The 14,230-nt window shown below is 48.9% G+C and overlaps 1 pseudogene; it reads left to right on the top strand.

The window, feature by feature from the left end:
• The first annotated feature begins 11,994 nt into the window (after positions 1-11,994).
• Positions 11,995-13,929, top strand: LOC138559199 (endoplasmin-like; annotated as a pseudogene).
• The last annotated feature ends 301 nt before the right edge of the window (positions 13,930-14,230 follow it).

The raw sequence follows: 14,230 nt of genomic DNA, 5'->3' as shown, positions 1-14,230 counted from the left end.
ATCGTAGTTCGAAACCGTCTGGCTGGTGCAGTAGTCGTTAGCCTCCAGGGCATTCTCCACTTCATCAAGAATGGAGCTGCAGAATGCCGAACAGAACGGCGAAGCGCAATAGTTTTGCCAGATGTCCTTTTCTGCTGTCGGCCCTGAGGTAAGTATGAAGCACGGGGTCGTAGTGTGGAACGGCGCCAAGGTGTGACAGCATCCACCCCCACAGGCGGCACCAACCCCCTGCGTGTATGGACCGGCGCAGAAGCCTAGGAGAATGTATATTATGCAGCGGTTCCCAAGATCTATCTTCAGGACCGTAGCCCTTCCAGTCAACTAGGTAGAACGGGCGACCCCTGCGTAGTCGGAAGTCCAGGATATCCGCCACTTCGTATTCAACATCGCCCTGCACCCGAACGGGAGAAGGGCGGAGTGGTAAGCGAGTAGCAGGAGGACAGGGCTTCAAGAGGCATACATGAAAAACCGGATGCAATTTCCATGAGGCGGGTAGAGAAAGCCGCACCGCCACAGGACTAACCACATCAGTGATAGAATAGGGACCCACAAATTTGGGCAAAAGCATGCGTTTACCAGGGATTTTCAGGTTGCGTGTCGACAACCAGACCTTCATGCCCACCTTGTATGTCGGCACAGGAATCCGAAGCCGGTCAGCATGTTTCTTGGCCCTATTCTGGGCAGTAAGGAAATGCAAACGAACTGCCATGTAGACGGATTTGATGTCCCGAACGCATGCCTGAGCTGCCGGATTGTCCAAGGGAACAGAAGGATCCAAGGGCAACGATTGTGGGTGCTGCCCATACATGGCGTAGAAAGGTGACACACCAGAAGCCGAGTGCAAAGAGTTATTATAGGCAAATTCAGCTGGCAAAAACATCGTCAACCAGGAAGACTGAAAGTGTAAGCACAGACAACAGAGGAACTGCTCTAGAGTAGCGTTGACTCTCTCAGTCTGCCCATCTGTCTGGGGATGATAGGCAGTGCTGTACCGATCGTCAATGCGTAAAGATGCAGTTAAGGCTCTCCAAAATCGCGAGGTAAACTGCGGGCCGCGATCTGACACCACGATGGACGGTAGGCCAAAGAAATGGAAGATATTCTTGAGGAACAAAGATGCCAAAACTGGTGCTGAAGGCAGACCCATACATGGAATAAAGAGTGCCATTTTGGTGAAATAGTCAACAACGACCCAGATGGTATCGAAACCGTCCACCGGAGGCAGATCCACTATGAAGTCCACGGAGACCATATACCACGGCTTGTGCGGCACCGGAAGTGGTTGCAATAAACCCACTGGTTTGGAACGTGAGATTTTGCATTGGGCACACACAGAACAAGCGGCCAGATAGTCAACCACATCCCTAGACATAGAGGGCCACCATGCCCAGCGACGCAAGGAGTCCAGAGTTTTTTGTTGACCCGGGTGGGCCGCTATCAATGAGTCATGAGACCATTCCAGGGCGCGGAGACGCGCCTCCCCAGGCGGCAAGTATAAATGACCCTGAATGTATGGCAATCCCTGTACTACATCGAGATTGAGGGCCATGCATTCCTCTGCATGTGAGGAAACCCAGTCCGAGACCAGGGAACGAAGCAAAGGCTTGTAGGGTGGTTTGTGGTGTGCAACCACAAACCACCCTACAAGGCAACAATAGAGAATGGTCTGATGCAGAACTGCCCGGGTTGTGATCCAGACGCGACAATGCGTTGGCACATGTGTTGAGCCGGGCCGGTCGGAAGGTGATGGTGAAGTTGAACTGGGAAAAGAGGAGATGCCAGCGGGCCTGCCGAGCGGTGAGGCATTTCATTGATTGAAACGCCAGGAGACTCCGATGGTCAGAGAAGACTGTGACCAGATGACGTGCACCCAGTAAATGGTGCCTCCATTCTGAGAAGGTGTCCTTAATGGCCAAGAGTTCTCTTTCAGTGATGGGGTAGTTGCGCTCATATTGGGTTAGTGTTCTAGAATAATATGCAACTGGATGAATCTCCCCTGAGTCAGGACAACGCTTAGACAAAACCGCCCCAATGGCGGAACCAGAAGCATCAGCCTCCACTAGAAAGGGTAAGTGAGGATTAGGATGTTGTAACACCAGAGCGGTGGAGAACGCAGCTTTTAAAGCCTCAAAGGCGTTCTGTGCCTCCTCATTCCATCGATATGGTTTTTTAGAGCTTGTCAGAGCCGTGAGGGGAGCTGAAATGGACAAAAACGAGTGGATAAAACGCCTGTAGAAATTCGCAAATCCTAGAAAGGACTGCAAGGCTTTGGTTGAGGTAGGGACAGGCCATTCAAGTACTGCCTTAACTTTGGAACGACTCATTCTGATGCCCTGGTTGGTAAGGTCATAACCGAGGAATTCGACCTCGGTAGAGTTGAATACACACTTCTCTGCTTTGACAAATAGATGGTTTTCCCTAAGTCGTTGTAATACAAAGCGTACGTGTTCAGTGTGTTGTTCACTGGAGGGTGAGTATATCAGGATGTCGTCCAGATAAACAACAACAAACTGGTCAAGACAGTCATGAAAGATGTCATTCATAAAGGCCTGAAAAGTGGCCGGAGCATTGCAGATTCCGAAGGGCATCACTAGGTACTTGAACAGTCCATACCGGGTTTTGAATGCCGTTTTCCACTCGTCCCCTTCACGCATTCTGATGAGATTGTAGGCGCCCCAGAGATCCAATTTGGTAAAGATAACAGAAGAACCAAGTTGATCCAAAAGGACCGAAATCAGTGGAAGGGGGTACTGATTTTTTATCGTAATAGCATTCAATGCTCTATAATCAACACAAGGACGGAGATCTCCCTCTTTCTTCGGGACAAAAAAGAGAGGAGACGCTGCAGGAGACTTAGAGGGTCTAATAAACCCAGTGACCAAAGATTTGTCGATGTACTCCTTCAGTAGCTTGTCCTCGGGTATGGTAAGAGAATACACTCTCCCAACCGGGATTTTAGATCCCGGCACCAGATCAATAGGACAGTCATATGGTCTGTGAGGCGGTAGATGATCCGCCCCCCCTTTGTCAAACACATCCCGAAAGGAGAGGTATTCCGAAGGAATGTGCGTAGTGATAGAAACAGCCCCGATGACTGCCATGGAAGCTACCAACGCCTGAGAGGATGATTCTGGACACACACTTGTGTTCTGAAAGCATTTTTCGTTGCACACGGAGGAAGGAAACTGAACCACCCTGTTTGCCCAGTCGATAGCGGGATTATGGTGTCGTAGCCAAGGGATTCCCAATATGACCCGAAACTGAGGAGCTTTGATCAAATCAAACGATAAGGTCTCCACATGCCCTTCCTCTGTCTGCATCCGGACCAGAGACGTGTTTTGGGTAACCAGACCGGAGATCAAGGATGTACCGTCAACTGCATGTACAATTTCGGGTTAGGCTTTGGACAGGACTGGTACGTTGTTCTTTACAGCATAATCAAAGTCCATATAATTACCGGTGGCCCCAGAATCAATAATGGCAAGGGATGAAAATGAAGTGTCAGGGGTCACGGTAAAGACTACCGGCAGGCTGACTGGGGCGGAAGCGACCCCGTGAGAGTCCAAAGAGTATACCCCCGGCGTAGGGACTCCATCTATCGCCGGGTTCTGGCGTTTCCCACCTTTTTGTTGTGTCTTTTTGGACAGTCTTTTAGCACATGTTCGGCCGACCCACAATACATACATAAATTGTGTGATTGCCGGTGTTCCCGTTGTGCAGGTGTTAAAGGACCTCGGACGGCCCCCACCTGCATAGGTTCCGGAACAGAGGAAGGAAGACTGACAGAATCCAAGGGAGGGGGTATTGGTGTGGTTGACTTGCGTTCTCCTTTCCTTTCAGCTCTTCTAGCGTCAATCTGTAATACCAAGTCCAGGAGTTAACCGAATACGGTAGGAACTACTGGTACCGTGGCTAGGGTGTCCTTCAGCTCTTCTGACAACCCTTTATAGAACACTGCTGACTTCTTTTCTTCGGGCCAGTCTGTCTCAGCAGCGAGTTGATTGAACCTGGTAAGGTAAGTGAACAGAGAAGATGTACCCTGACGTAAGTTCAGGAACTCTAGGTCTGTAGCTTGGGATTTATAACGGGTATCAAAAACCGTGTTCATGGCGGTGATGAGAGCATCACAGTCATACAAGACAAAGCTATTTGCGTCGAGTAACGGATTGGCCCAGGCTGCAGCCGTCCCCCCTAGATGTGAGAGGACAAAAGCCGCCTTCGAGGTCGAGTTGGGAAAGGCTGTGGGGCGGCAAAGAAAGTGCAGTTTGCATTGATTGATAAATGTCCGATAATGCTTTGGATCGCCAGTGAAGCGTTCCGGCAGTGCCAATTGAAACTGTGTGGCCATGAGAACAGGGGCTGCCGTAAATCCCGACGTGGAGGCCGAAGAGAGACCGGAACCTGAAGCAGTTGCACCAGACGTGTCAACCCCCAGTGTATGGGGAGGCGGGAAGCGTTCAAACCATCAATTCGGTGGTGCAAGGCATCATGTGCTGCCGTCATATCCGACCGTAGGTCGGATACCAAACGGACCAGAGCAGCCAAAGGGTCCGTCTCTTCCATGGCTTCTGTTTTTGTTACTCACCGAACGGGAGTAGACAAGACAGGAGGTCTGACCAGCGAGACTGTGCGTTGATTGAAGAGCTCGGGTTGGAGCCTCCACCCAAGCCTCCTCTCTATGAGGGAAAATTACCTTTCTGATGATATGACCCACTGCTGATAGGTGTGCCAGACAGAGGGACCGATCACCCGAAAGAGCGGGGAGAAACACGCTGCCACGGACCCAGCTGCAAGAAACAACACACGATTAATCACTTGGAATAACAGCAACTACCAATAGATGGAGATAAGACAGAATAGTACCTGAACATCCCAGTCCCTGGATCCTGAAATTACAATGCCCTGATATCCCCTGAAATTATAGACAAGGAATTAGACACTATCCTGAGTAGTGTAAATAACAAAGAGAAAAAGGCACTGAAAGTCTTACCCTAGGAAGTCAAAGTTCCCTTGTACTCCAGGATGCAGAACACAACGACAGTGCAAAATAATAAACGGGGAATGTTAGTCGGGTAGCTAGTCCCGGGCAGAACGAGGGACGCACTAGATCCGGGTGGGTGCACAACTGCAAGGCGTCCCCAAAGTGCACTTATAGGGCGGAACCAGGTAGAATCCGTAACAGCAAACGTCCTTTAATAGTGGAGCCAAATGGAAAGATTCCAGAACAAGCGAGAGGAGGAGTGCAGGTGAGGGTAGGGTGCGTGGAAAAGGCGCACAAAAAACAAATACTTAGAACTTTGGAAAAAAGTGCTAAGGCAGTCCGTTGGGCAGTTTTCCAATTCGGTACACAGGCGAGAAGGTAACAGAATCAGCAGGCAGGCAGTCCTTACAACAATCCTCAAGTCGGTACATGGGTGAGCAAGAAGGTAACAGAATCAGCAGGCAGGCAGTCCTTACAACAATCCTCAAGTCGGTACACGGGAGAGCAAGAAGGTAACAGAATCAGCAGGCAGGCAGTCCTTACAACAATCCTCAAGTCGGTACACGGGCGAGCAAGAAGGTAACAGACGGCAGACAGGCAGTCCTTAGTTCAAAAGAGGGTTCGGTACACGGGAGCACGGAATGAAGGAGAAGGAAACAGAATTCCGTTTGAGCAGACTGGAAACTGAAAAGAGGAGCTTCAGGAACAAGGCGATAAAGACGGAACTTAAGTGCCGGCTGTAACATTCAAACAAAAGCAGCGTCCTCCGGGCTGCAGCCGCTTAAATCAATGCGGAGGTGGAGCCAAGTGAGGGGAGGCACACGTGATGTTATGGACTACGAATTCCCTTAGGTTTCATGGGAATCGTAGTTTGAAACCGTCTGGCTGGTGCAGTAGTCGTTAGCCTCCAGGGCATACTCCACTTTATCAAGAATGGCGCTGCAGAATGCCGAACAGAACGGTGAAGCGCAATAGTTTTGCCAGATGTCCTTTTCCGCTGTCGGCCCTGAGGTAAGTATGAAGCACGGGGTCGTAGTGTGGAACGCGCCGAGGTGTGACATTTACTTTCCTTCCAGGGCTTCTTCAGTTCAGAATTCACTCTCTTTTGTATCCAGGAAATTTTATTCTTCATATATCGGGTCACTGCCCCCTTTCCAGCAGTTTCAATCTCTGTATCAAAATGTCCCAGCTCCCTTATATGTGCTCACTCGCTCGTTAATGGTATGCAGCATTCGCCCTGAATGCCCTGGTGTCCCAATCTCTTTATCTGGGCTTACCGGTCTTCTTTGGCAGCTTCGGCATCCCTTGCGTCTCACCGTTTCCTTCACAGCTTACTTGCTGACTGGGAGCGCGTCTCGTTGTCTCCTCGGTACCTGATTTGCCTTCTCCTTCATTCAGCAGCTCCTGCTTCTGTGGCAATGGTGCAGCAAACCCTTCTCTGCCCAAATTGCCTGCACGCCGCTCTCGGCAGTCTCCTTGCTCCGCTCTGGAGCTTTCTCACCTCCTATTACCCAACCGACGTTAGGAGACGTGAGTCTCTTTCTCTGTTCAGGTGTGCCATATTTAAAATGTCCCAGCACTTGTTAACACCCTCTATTGACTAGATTGCAGTGTTGGTTTACCGCTTCTAGTGATCTTTATTACTCCATCCCTCTTCCTCGCCTCAGTATCATCGAAGAGGGGGTAATATAAGTAAGACTGGTGATCCAAAAAAGATGGAGATTCTTTATGCACTCCACAATATGCCATAGAAGAATGGGGTAAAGGCCCTTGGGTGTCACCAAGGAATACGGGTAGGGGTGTGGTCTGACCTAGCGGTTTCACTTCATCTCCCCGAGCTGTGTCCTCCCCCATGTGGTCCTCCCATAGAAAGCTACCCCCAGGGTCAGAGTGCGGTAGATTCTGCCTTCCTCTGGCCACATGAGGGAAGATTTCCCACAGAGAAGTATGGATGGCTTTGCTGAATTCATCACATACCCTTCCTATTAAGATGCTGATCTCTTTGTCCTTCAAGGGAAAATTATCTAAGAGTTTTAATCTTTCTGACTCTCTATTTTCTTTGGGCTCTTGAAGATCAAGAGACCAGTGCCTTAGTTTGATGTTCTCTTTTTTTAAAGAAATATGGTAGCATTTTTCCTACCTGTGGGTCCATCCATCTGGGTTCTTATTTTTATTTGGGTTATCTTTGAGACCCATAGGTCAAAATGGGGAACGTCACTTCCTATAACTAATGGGCCTGGCAAGTTGGCATTATAAGTTTAAATTCTTTCCCCAAGATGGTTACAGCAATTTGTGTGTGCAAGTGTCTTTCAACATGGCTATGGATGCTGCCCATAATTTGGTTATTTTGGCTGGGTTCTTTCAATAATGGTATGATTGTGAAATCTATCCCAGTTTGATGGGCAACTCCTTGCTGGATGGCCGGACTCTAAATAAGAGAAACATAATTTGTCTTGGGTAGGGAATTAGGGTAAGCCCTGAACACCTGGTGTCTTCCTGGTTGCTGCTCTTTTTCACCACTTAGCAAGCCCCGCCCACCTGGTGCCTCCTGCTTACCGCTCTTTGCCCTACTTAAGGAGCCCTCCAGCCTCTTTTCCGTTGCAGATGGGGAGCAGGTGCAAGTGGATCTAGGTCACCTGGCCCAAGCCCCGCCCACCTGCTACCTTCCTGCTTGCCACTCTTTTCCCTACTTAAGGAGCCCTCCAGCCTTTTTTCCTTTGCATTTGGCGAGCAGGTGTAAGTGGATCTAGGTCACCTTGCCTAAGCACCACCCACCTTCTTAGCCCTGCCTCTTCCTTCCTGCGGTCATGACCCCTGCCCCTGGCCCTAACAGGCAAGACATCTGGGCTGCACCACGGACTTCCATCATGGCCTCAAGGGCCTTACCATTCCGCCCAAGACTCTCTTGGAGTCAGTCCTGGCGTCTTTGGCGCCAGGCTCATATGTGAAGCCAGAGAACTTGAGAACTGGGACTTGCAATAGCCTTTGGACAGCATGTATGCCCCCGCATAGCTCAGTCCCAGAACTGAGCTATGCGGTCTAGTGTTTTAGGTGTGGTCAGACCTAGGGGCACTTGGGATACCTGCAGGCTATATAAGCCACGCCCAAGCTGAGGAGCATGCTTCCCGTTACTCTGCTAGCTGCAGCGTGACGCTCACCACGTTCTGTTCGGATCCTCATCTGCATTCCTGAGCCTGTTACCTGCAAGAACAAGAACATTATTAGTATACACTTACCTGCGAGCGAATCCTGCTTCTGTACTCCACTCCTGGGTCCTGAATATACAGCATCTAGGCGAGCGCTCCTTCGATCTGGAAAGCCGCACCTGGGAAGAAAAGAGAACGGAAAAGCAGCATTAATAAGCGTTTATTCTCCAATATTGAAAACAATCAAAATAAGCGCACGCTTACCTGGGGTTGACTCGCTCTTGGCCCACGTCCATTCCAGGCCATTTTAACGACCTGCAAGAGGGAAGAAAACACTGATTAGCACACAAGGGAACAAGAAGGCGGCACATGCTACACTTTACTCACCGCTCTTCATCTTCTCGGCAGCATCTACTCCGGGACATCGCAGCGGCCTGTAAGGAAGAGAGAACAAACAGGTCAGCACAAGAAAAGGCACATAGCGCCGCGCATCGCACTTTCACTTAACATCTCGTGCACAGCCCCAAGCAGCACGGCACCACCAGAACTCCATTCGCACCTAACGAAGAAGGAGATAAATTAATAGGGGCAATTTCAAAGTAGAGGACAAACTGCCAAACCAGCAGTCTTACCTGGACAAACGGGAGTCGCAGCAGGTCTGGACTCTGAGGGCCTGCACCAGTGAAGCGACTAGGTTGCGCCGCGCCCTTCCAACAACACACCCCTGCACAGAGCAGCAGGACAGAGAGCACACCATATAATAAAGCAAGGTGAGCAGGGCACCAAAGGGGTTGTTGGGTCCATAAGGGAGGTGGGCTCCAGGCTGAAAGAGACAATAAAACTAAACCCAAATTCCTGTGTTTTCAGACCCGGTCCTCGGCCGAACAAGAGTCCAAGGGAGGGGGTTCAAGGTCGAATGTGGTCCAACCAGACTGAGTGGCGTCCCCGTGGATATCAGGTGAGCGTTACAGAACGCGAAGCCTCACAAACTATAATCCACCTGGGCGTCATGGAAACGTCGGAAACCGACCAGTTAGCTCAGATGCTGGGACAGTTACATGCTGAGGTTCATTCAGCTAAACAGGAAACCAATGCCCTGTGGAGGGAATTAATAGTGGCTAAGGAACGCACTGACGACTTGAGTAGACAACTCCTCCAGTCACAGGCCGGACAAGCCCCATTGCCTTGGAACGTCTCATCAATGTCAGCGCCACCAACCAATCCGGTACAGATAACCCTGCCAGGAGCAGTTCCTTTAGCCCCACCCGAGCGCTTCATGGGAGATCCTAAGAGGTATGCAACATTTATGAACCAATGTCGCCTCCATTTTCTTTGCAGGCCTGGGCCTTCCCTAATGATCAGTCGCGGGTTGCCTTTGTGCTATCTTATCTGAGTGGTAGTGCTGCGGACTGGTCTGTACCTTTCGTTAGTCAGGATGATCCACTGCCACGTGACTTCAGGAACTTCCAGCAGGAGATGGAAAAGCTCTTTGCTCGTCGTACTCATGGACAGGCACTAGACAACAAGCTGTTGTCTCTCTGTCAAGGAAACCAAGACTTATTAACTTATATAGCAAACTTCAACAGGCTCGTTGTCGAAGCAGGGTGGCCTGTGGAGGAGAGAACTACACTATTCCACCGCGGCCTATGGGGGGAGCTAAAAGATGTTCTTGCCCAAGTGGTTGTTCCACCGAAAGACTGTGCAGAGTTTATTAACCTTGTGGTTCAACTAGATCACAGGTTGCAAGATCGAAGGGCGAGATCGGGGTACACCGGACACTCGCCCCATGTACGTACGGTCAAGGGACAATGCCCTGTGGGTGGCAGACAATTTGGTGGAACCAATGCAACTAGGAGGGGTAAGACCTGCTTGACCAAAGCTGAAAGAGACAAGAGAAGGGAGCTGCATCTTATGCCTATACTGCAGAAAAGCAGGTAATTTACTCAAGGGGTGTCCAGTAAAACCGCCGAGGAGAATCGTAGGAGCCACGGATAAGGAAAACACGAATGAATGAGTAGGAAAACTACCAAGTCCAGCAAATGTAGGGGTCAATTTGTCGAGCAAAGAAAGTGAACTACAGACCTCCCATTTTGCGCTGCCCATGATCCTAATCAACCACCAGCAACCGTCTAGGATGCATACCATAGAAGCATACATCAACAGCGGAGTGGTTGGGAATTACATGGACCAGGATCTTGCAGCAAAGAAGAAAATAGATTCTGGTCCAGTATCCCAATGCACAACAGTCTTAACCCTTCTGTGTCAGGATGGTTACTGAGAATCTATTGTTTTCGACCTCATCAAGGCGCCTCAATTCCGGTTGATTTTAGGGATGCCGTGGTTGGTCATGCACAATCCGCATATCGATTGGCGTGCAAGGGAATTGGTCTTTTCCGAGGGCTGTACTCACACCTGTTACTATACAGGAAGGAAGTCAACGAATACGAGCCGATCTGTCCATGGAACAGCAACAGTAACTCTGGGTGTGACCGGTACCCTACCAAGTGAATACCAGGACTTTCAAGATGTCTTTCAGAAGGAACAAGCTAATACCTTGCCACCGCACAGGCCTTATGATTGCCAGATCGACCTGGTACCTGGTGCACAAATCCCTTGTGGTCGGATCTATGCGCTCACCGAACCTGAGAACCAACATTTGAAGTTCTACTTAGATCAATACCTGGCTAATGGATTCATCCGCCCTTTGAAGTCACCAGCAGCATCTCCCCTATTCTTTGTGCTGAAGAAGGAAGGAGATTTGAGGACTTGCATCGACTATCGCGCATTGAACCAAATCACCATTAAAAATCGCTACCCCCGCCACTTATTCCAGAACTGTTAGACCATGTCAAAGATGCCCAAATTTACACTAAATTGCACCTTAGAGGAGCGTACCATCTCATTCGGGTAAAAAAGGGGGATGAACAGAAGACCGCATTTCGTACCAAAAATGGCCTATACGAATACCAGGTAATGCCATTTGGACTTTGCAACGCCCCCGCTGCATTTCAGTATTTCATGAACGATGTGCTAAGAGAACTGATTGATGTCTGTGCCCTAGTCTATATTGGCGATATTCTAGTATACTCGGGTTCAAGACAGGACCACATCAAGCATGTCCGTTCCGTTCTTACGAAACTCCGTCAACATCACCTCTATGCCAAACTCAAAAAATGCTCTTTTCACGTTACCGAGGTAGAGTTCCTCGGCTTCGTCCTCACCCCAAAAGGAATTCGAATGGATGTGCATAAGGTCGACGCCATTCTAAACTGGCCAGCCCCAAGCTTGTTCAAAGGAATCCAGAGCATGTTGGGTTTTGCAAATTTTTACTGCCAGTTTATTCTGGGATTTTCTCAAATTGTGCACCCAATCACATCACTATTGAGAAAGAGCAACAAGAGGTTCCAGTGGATGGAAGAGGCAGAAAAGGCCTTCCAGGAACTTAAGGTGAGGTTCACTTATGCCCTGATCCTACGACATCCTCGCCCAGATCTTCCGTATGTGGTGGAAACAGACGCCTCAAGCATGGCGATGGGTGCTGTTCTCTCGCAAAGGGACCAAAAAACCAGTCAGTTACATCCTGTAGCTTTCTGGTCGTGTAAATTCTCACCACCTGAACTCAACTACGCTATCACGGACAAGCAGCTCCTAGCCATCAAATCAGCCTTTAAGGCCTGGCGACACTATCTTCTAGGGGCCAGGCACACTATCACCATTATAACTGACCATGCAAATCTACAATATCTAAAGACAGCAAAGGCTCAATCCTCACGACAGCTATGTTGGGCCCTTTTCTTTGCAGAGTATGATTATGTGAGCACGTTTTGACCCAGAGTCAAAAACAGAAAGGCTGATGCCCTTTCCCATATGGGTATTGATGAACAGGTGTATACGACCACCGACCCAGTGGCCATCATCCCAAATGACAAGCTCCTGGGCCTCACAACCACGATGACTCAGGACGAACTACAACAAGAGATCCGACGCGTGATGAATCCCGAGTTGTTACAAGAATGGAATACATGGGGAGAACACTATACTATCAAGGACCAACTACCATATTTCAGGGATCGTATATTACTGCCCAAAAAGGAACTACAGGAACAGGTCATCTCATGAAGAAGCTACAGTGGAAGAGGAGGACGAGGAGAAGAAGCCCAAAACTAAAAAGGTTGAGAAGACTGTCTGGGACTGGGAACTTATGAATGACATCAAACCAATTTGGCAGCGACCGGCTAAGGAGGTAGAAGAGGATGAGTACACAGCCTTCTACAAGTCCTTTTCCAAGGAAAGTGACGATCCTTTGGGGCATATCCACTTCACTGCTGAAGGAGAGGTCACCTTCAAATCTATCCTCTTCATTCCCAGCTCTGCACCCGTGGCCTCTTTGATGAATATGGCTCTAAAAAGAGTGATTTTATTAAGCTGTACGTCTGCAGAGTGTTTATCACAGATGACTTCCACGACATGATGCCAAAGTACCTCAACTTCGTCAAAGGCGTGATGGATTCTGACGACCTGCCATTGAACGTGTCCCGAGAGACGCTCCAGCAGCACAAATTGCTTATGGTTATTAGAAAGAAACTGGTGCGTAAAACCCTTGACATGATCAAGAAGATAGCTGAAGACCAATACAATGACAAGTTCTGGAAAGAGTTTGGTACAAACGTGAAGCTTGGAGTAATTGAAGACCACTCCAACCGGACCCGCCTGGCTAAACTGCTACGCTTCCAGTCCTCCCATTCTAGTGAACTGACCAGCCTGGAGCAGTATGTGGAGCGCATGAAGGAGAAGCAGGATAAAATCTATTTTATGGCTGGAACCAGTCGCAAGGAGGTGGAATCCTCTCCCTTTGTTGAACGCCTTCTGAAGAAGGGTTATGAAGTGGTCTTTCTGATTGAGCCCGTGGATGAATATTGCATCCAGGCTCTGCCAGAATTTTATGGCAAGAAATTCCAGAATGTGGCCAAAGAAGGTGTGAAATTTGATGAAAGCGAGAAAACTAAGGAGGCTTGTGAAGCTTTGGAGAAGGAGTACGAACCGCTGCTGAACTGGATGAAGGACAATGCTCTGAAAGACAAGATTGAGAAGGCCATAGTTTCCCAGCGATTTAACCAACTCCCCTTGTGCACTTGTGGCAAGTCAGTATGGGTGGTCTGGAAATATGGAAAGGATCATGAAGGCTCAGGCGTACCAGACTGGCAAAGACATCTCCACCAATTACTATGCTAGCCAGAAGAAAACCTTTGAAGTGAACCCTAGACATCCGCTCATCAAGGACATGCTCCGCAGAGTCAAGGAAAATGAAGATGATCAAACTGTGTCTGATCTTGCTGTGGTCCTCTTTGAAACTGCAACGATAAAATCGGGCTATCAGTTACAAGACACCAAGGAATACGGAGACCGAATAGAAAGAATGCTTCGGCTCAGCTTGAACATTGATGTTATCGCAAAGGTTGAGGATGAGCCTGAAGAGGAGCCAGACCCAACTGATGACAGAGAGGAACCTGATGAAGAAGAATTGGACATGGAAGCCGAAGGTGATGAACAGACTGATGCAAAGACAGAACAGACAGGCGCACAGGAATCCACAGATGTGAAGGATGAATTGTAAATGGGACCTCATCGTTTGGGTTTTTGAGTGTCTGGGTCGGAGGGGCCTATGGCTACTCGGTTCACTGTAAAATGTTGGAGGGGCAGATTGTTTTTTTTAATTTTTTTTTTACCATTCCTCCAATGTAAATGTGTACTATTTATGATGTAAAATCTTGTCATGTGAACAAATAAATGTTCCAAAAACAATTTTCGTTTCATCCTGTTCCACTACAACTATTTTGTGGGGTTTGCGGCCCCCTTCAGCAGAATTGCTTTAGTATTTTGAAGGAGATGGGAGCATTTTCCACTGCTGCCATGGCATACTTTATCTCTTGACTTTATCACTGATCTACCGCCCAGTCAAGGATACAATACCATTCTAGTGGTCGTGGACTTATTCTCTAAAATGGCCCACTTCCTGCCGTTTAAAGGTCTCCCAGATGCATCTATCCTGGCAAAGGTCTTCCTGGAACATATCGTACATCTTCACGGGTTCCCTTTGGTACTA

Source organism: Ambystoma mexicanum, chromosome 1q, assembly GCF_040938575.1.
Source record: "Ambystoma mexicanum isolate Mex_15411 chromosome 1q, UKY_AmexF1_1, whole genome shotgun sequence".
NCBI lineage: Eukaryota > Metazoa > Chordata > Amphibia > Caudata > Ambystomatidae > Ambystoma > Ambystoma mexicanum.
Note: the sequence above shows the minus strand (reverse complement) of the source record. Positions and strands in the feature narration are given on the sequence as shown.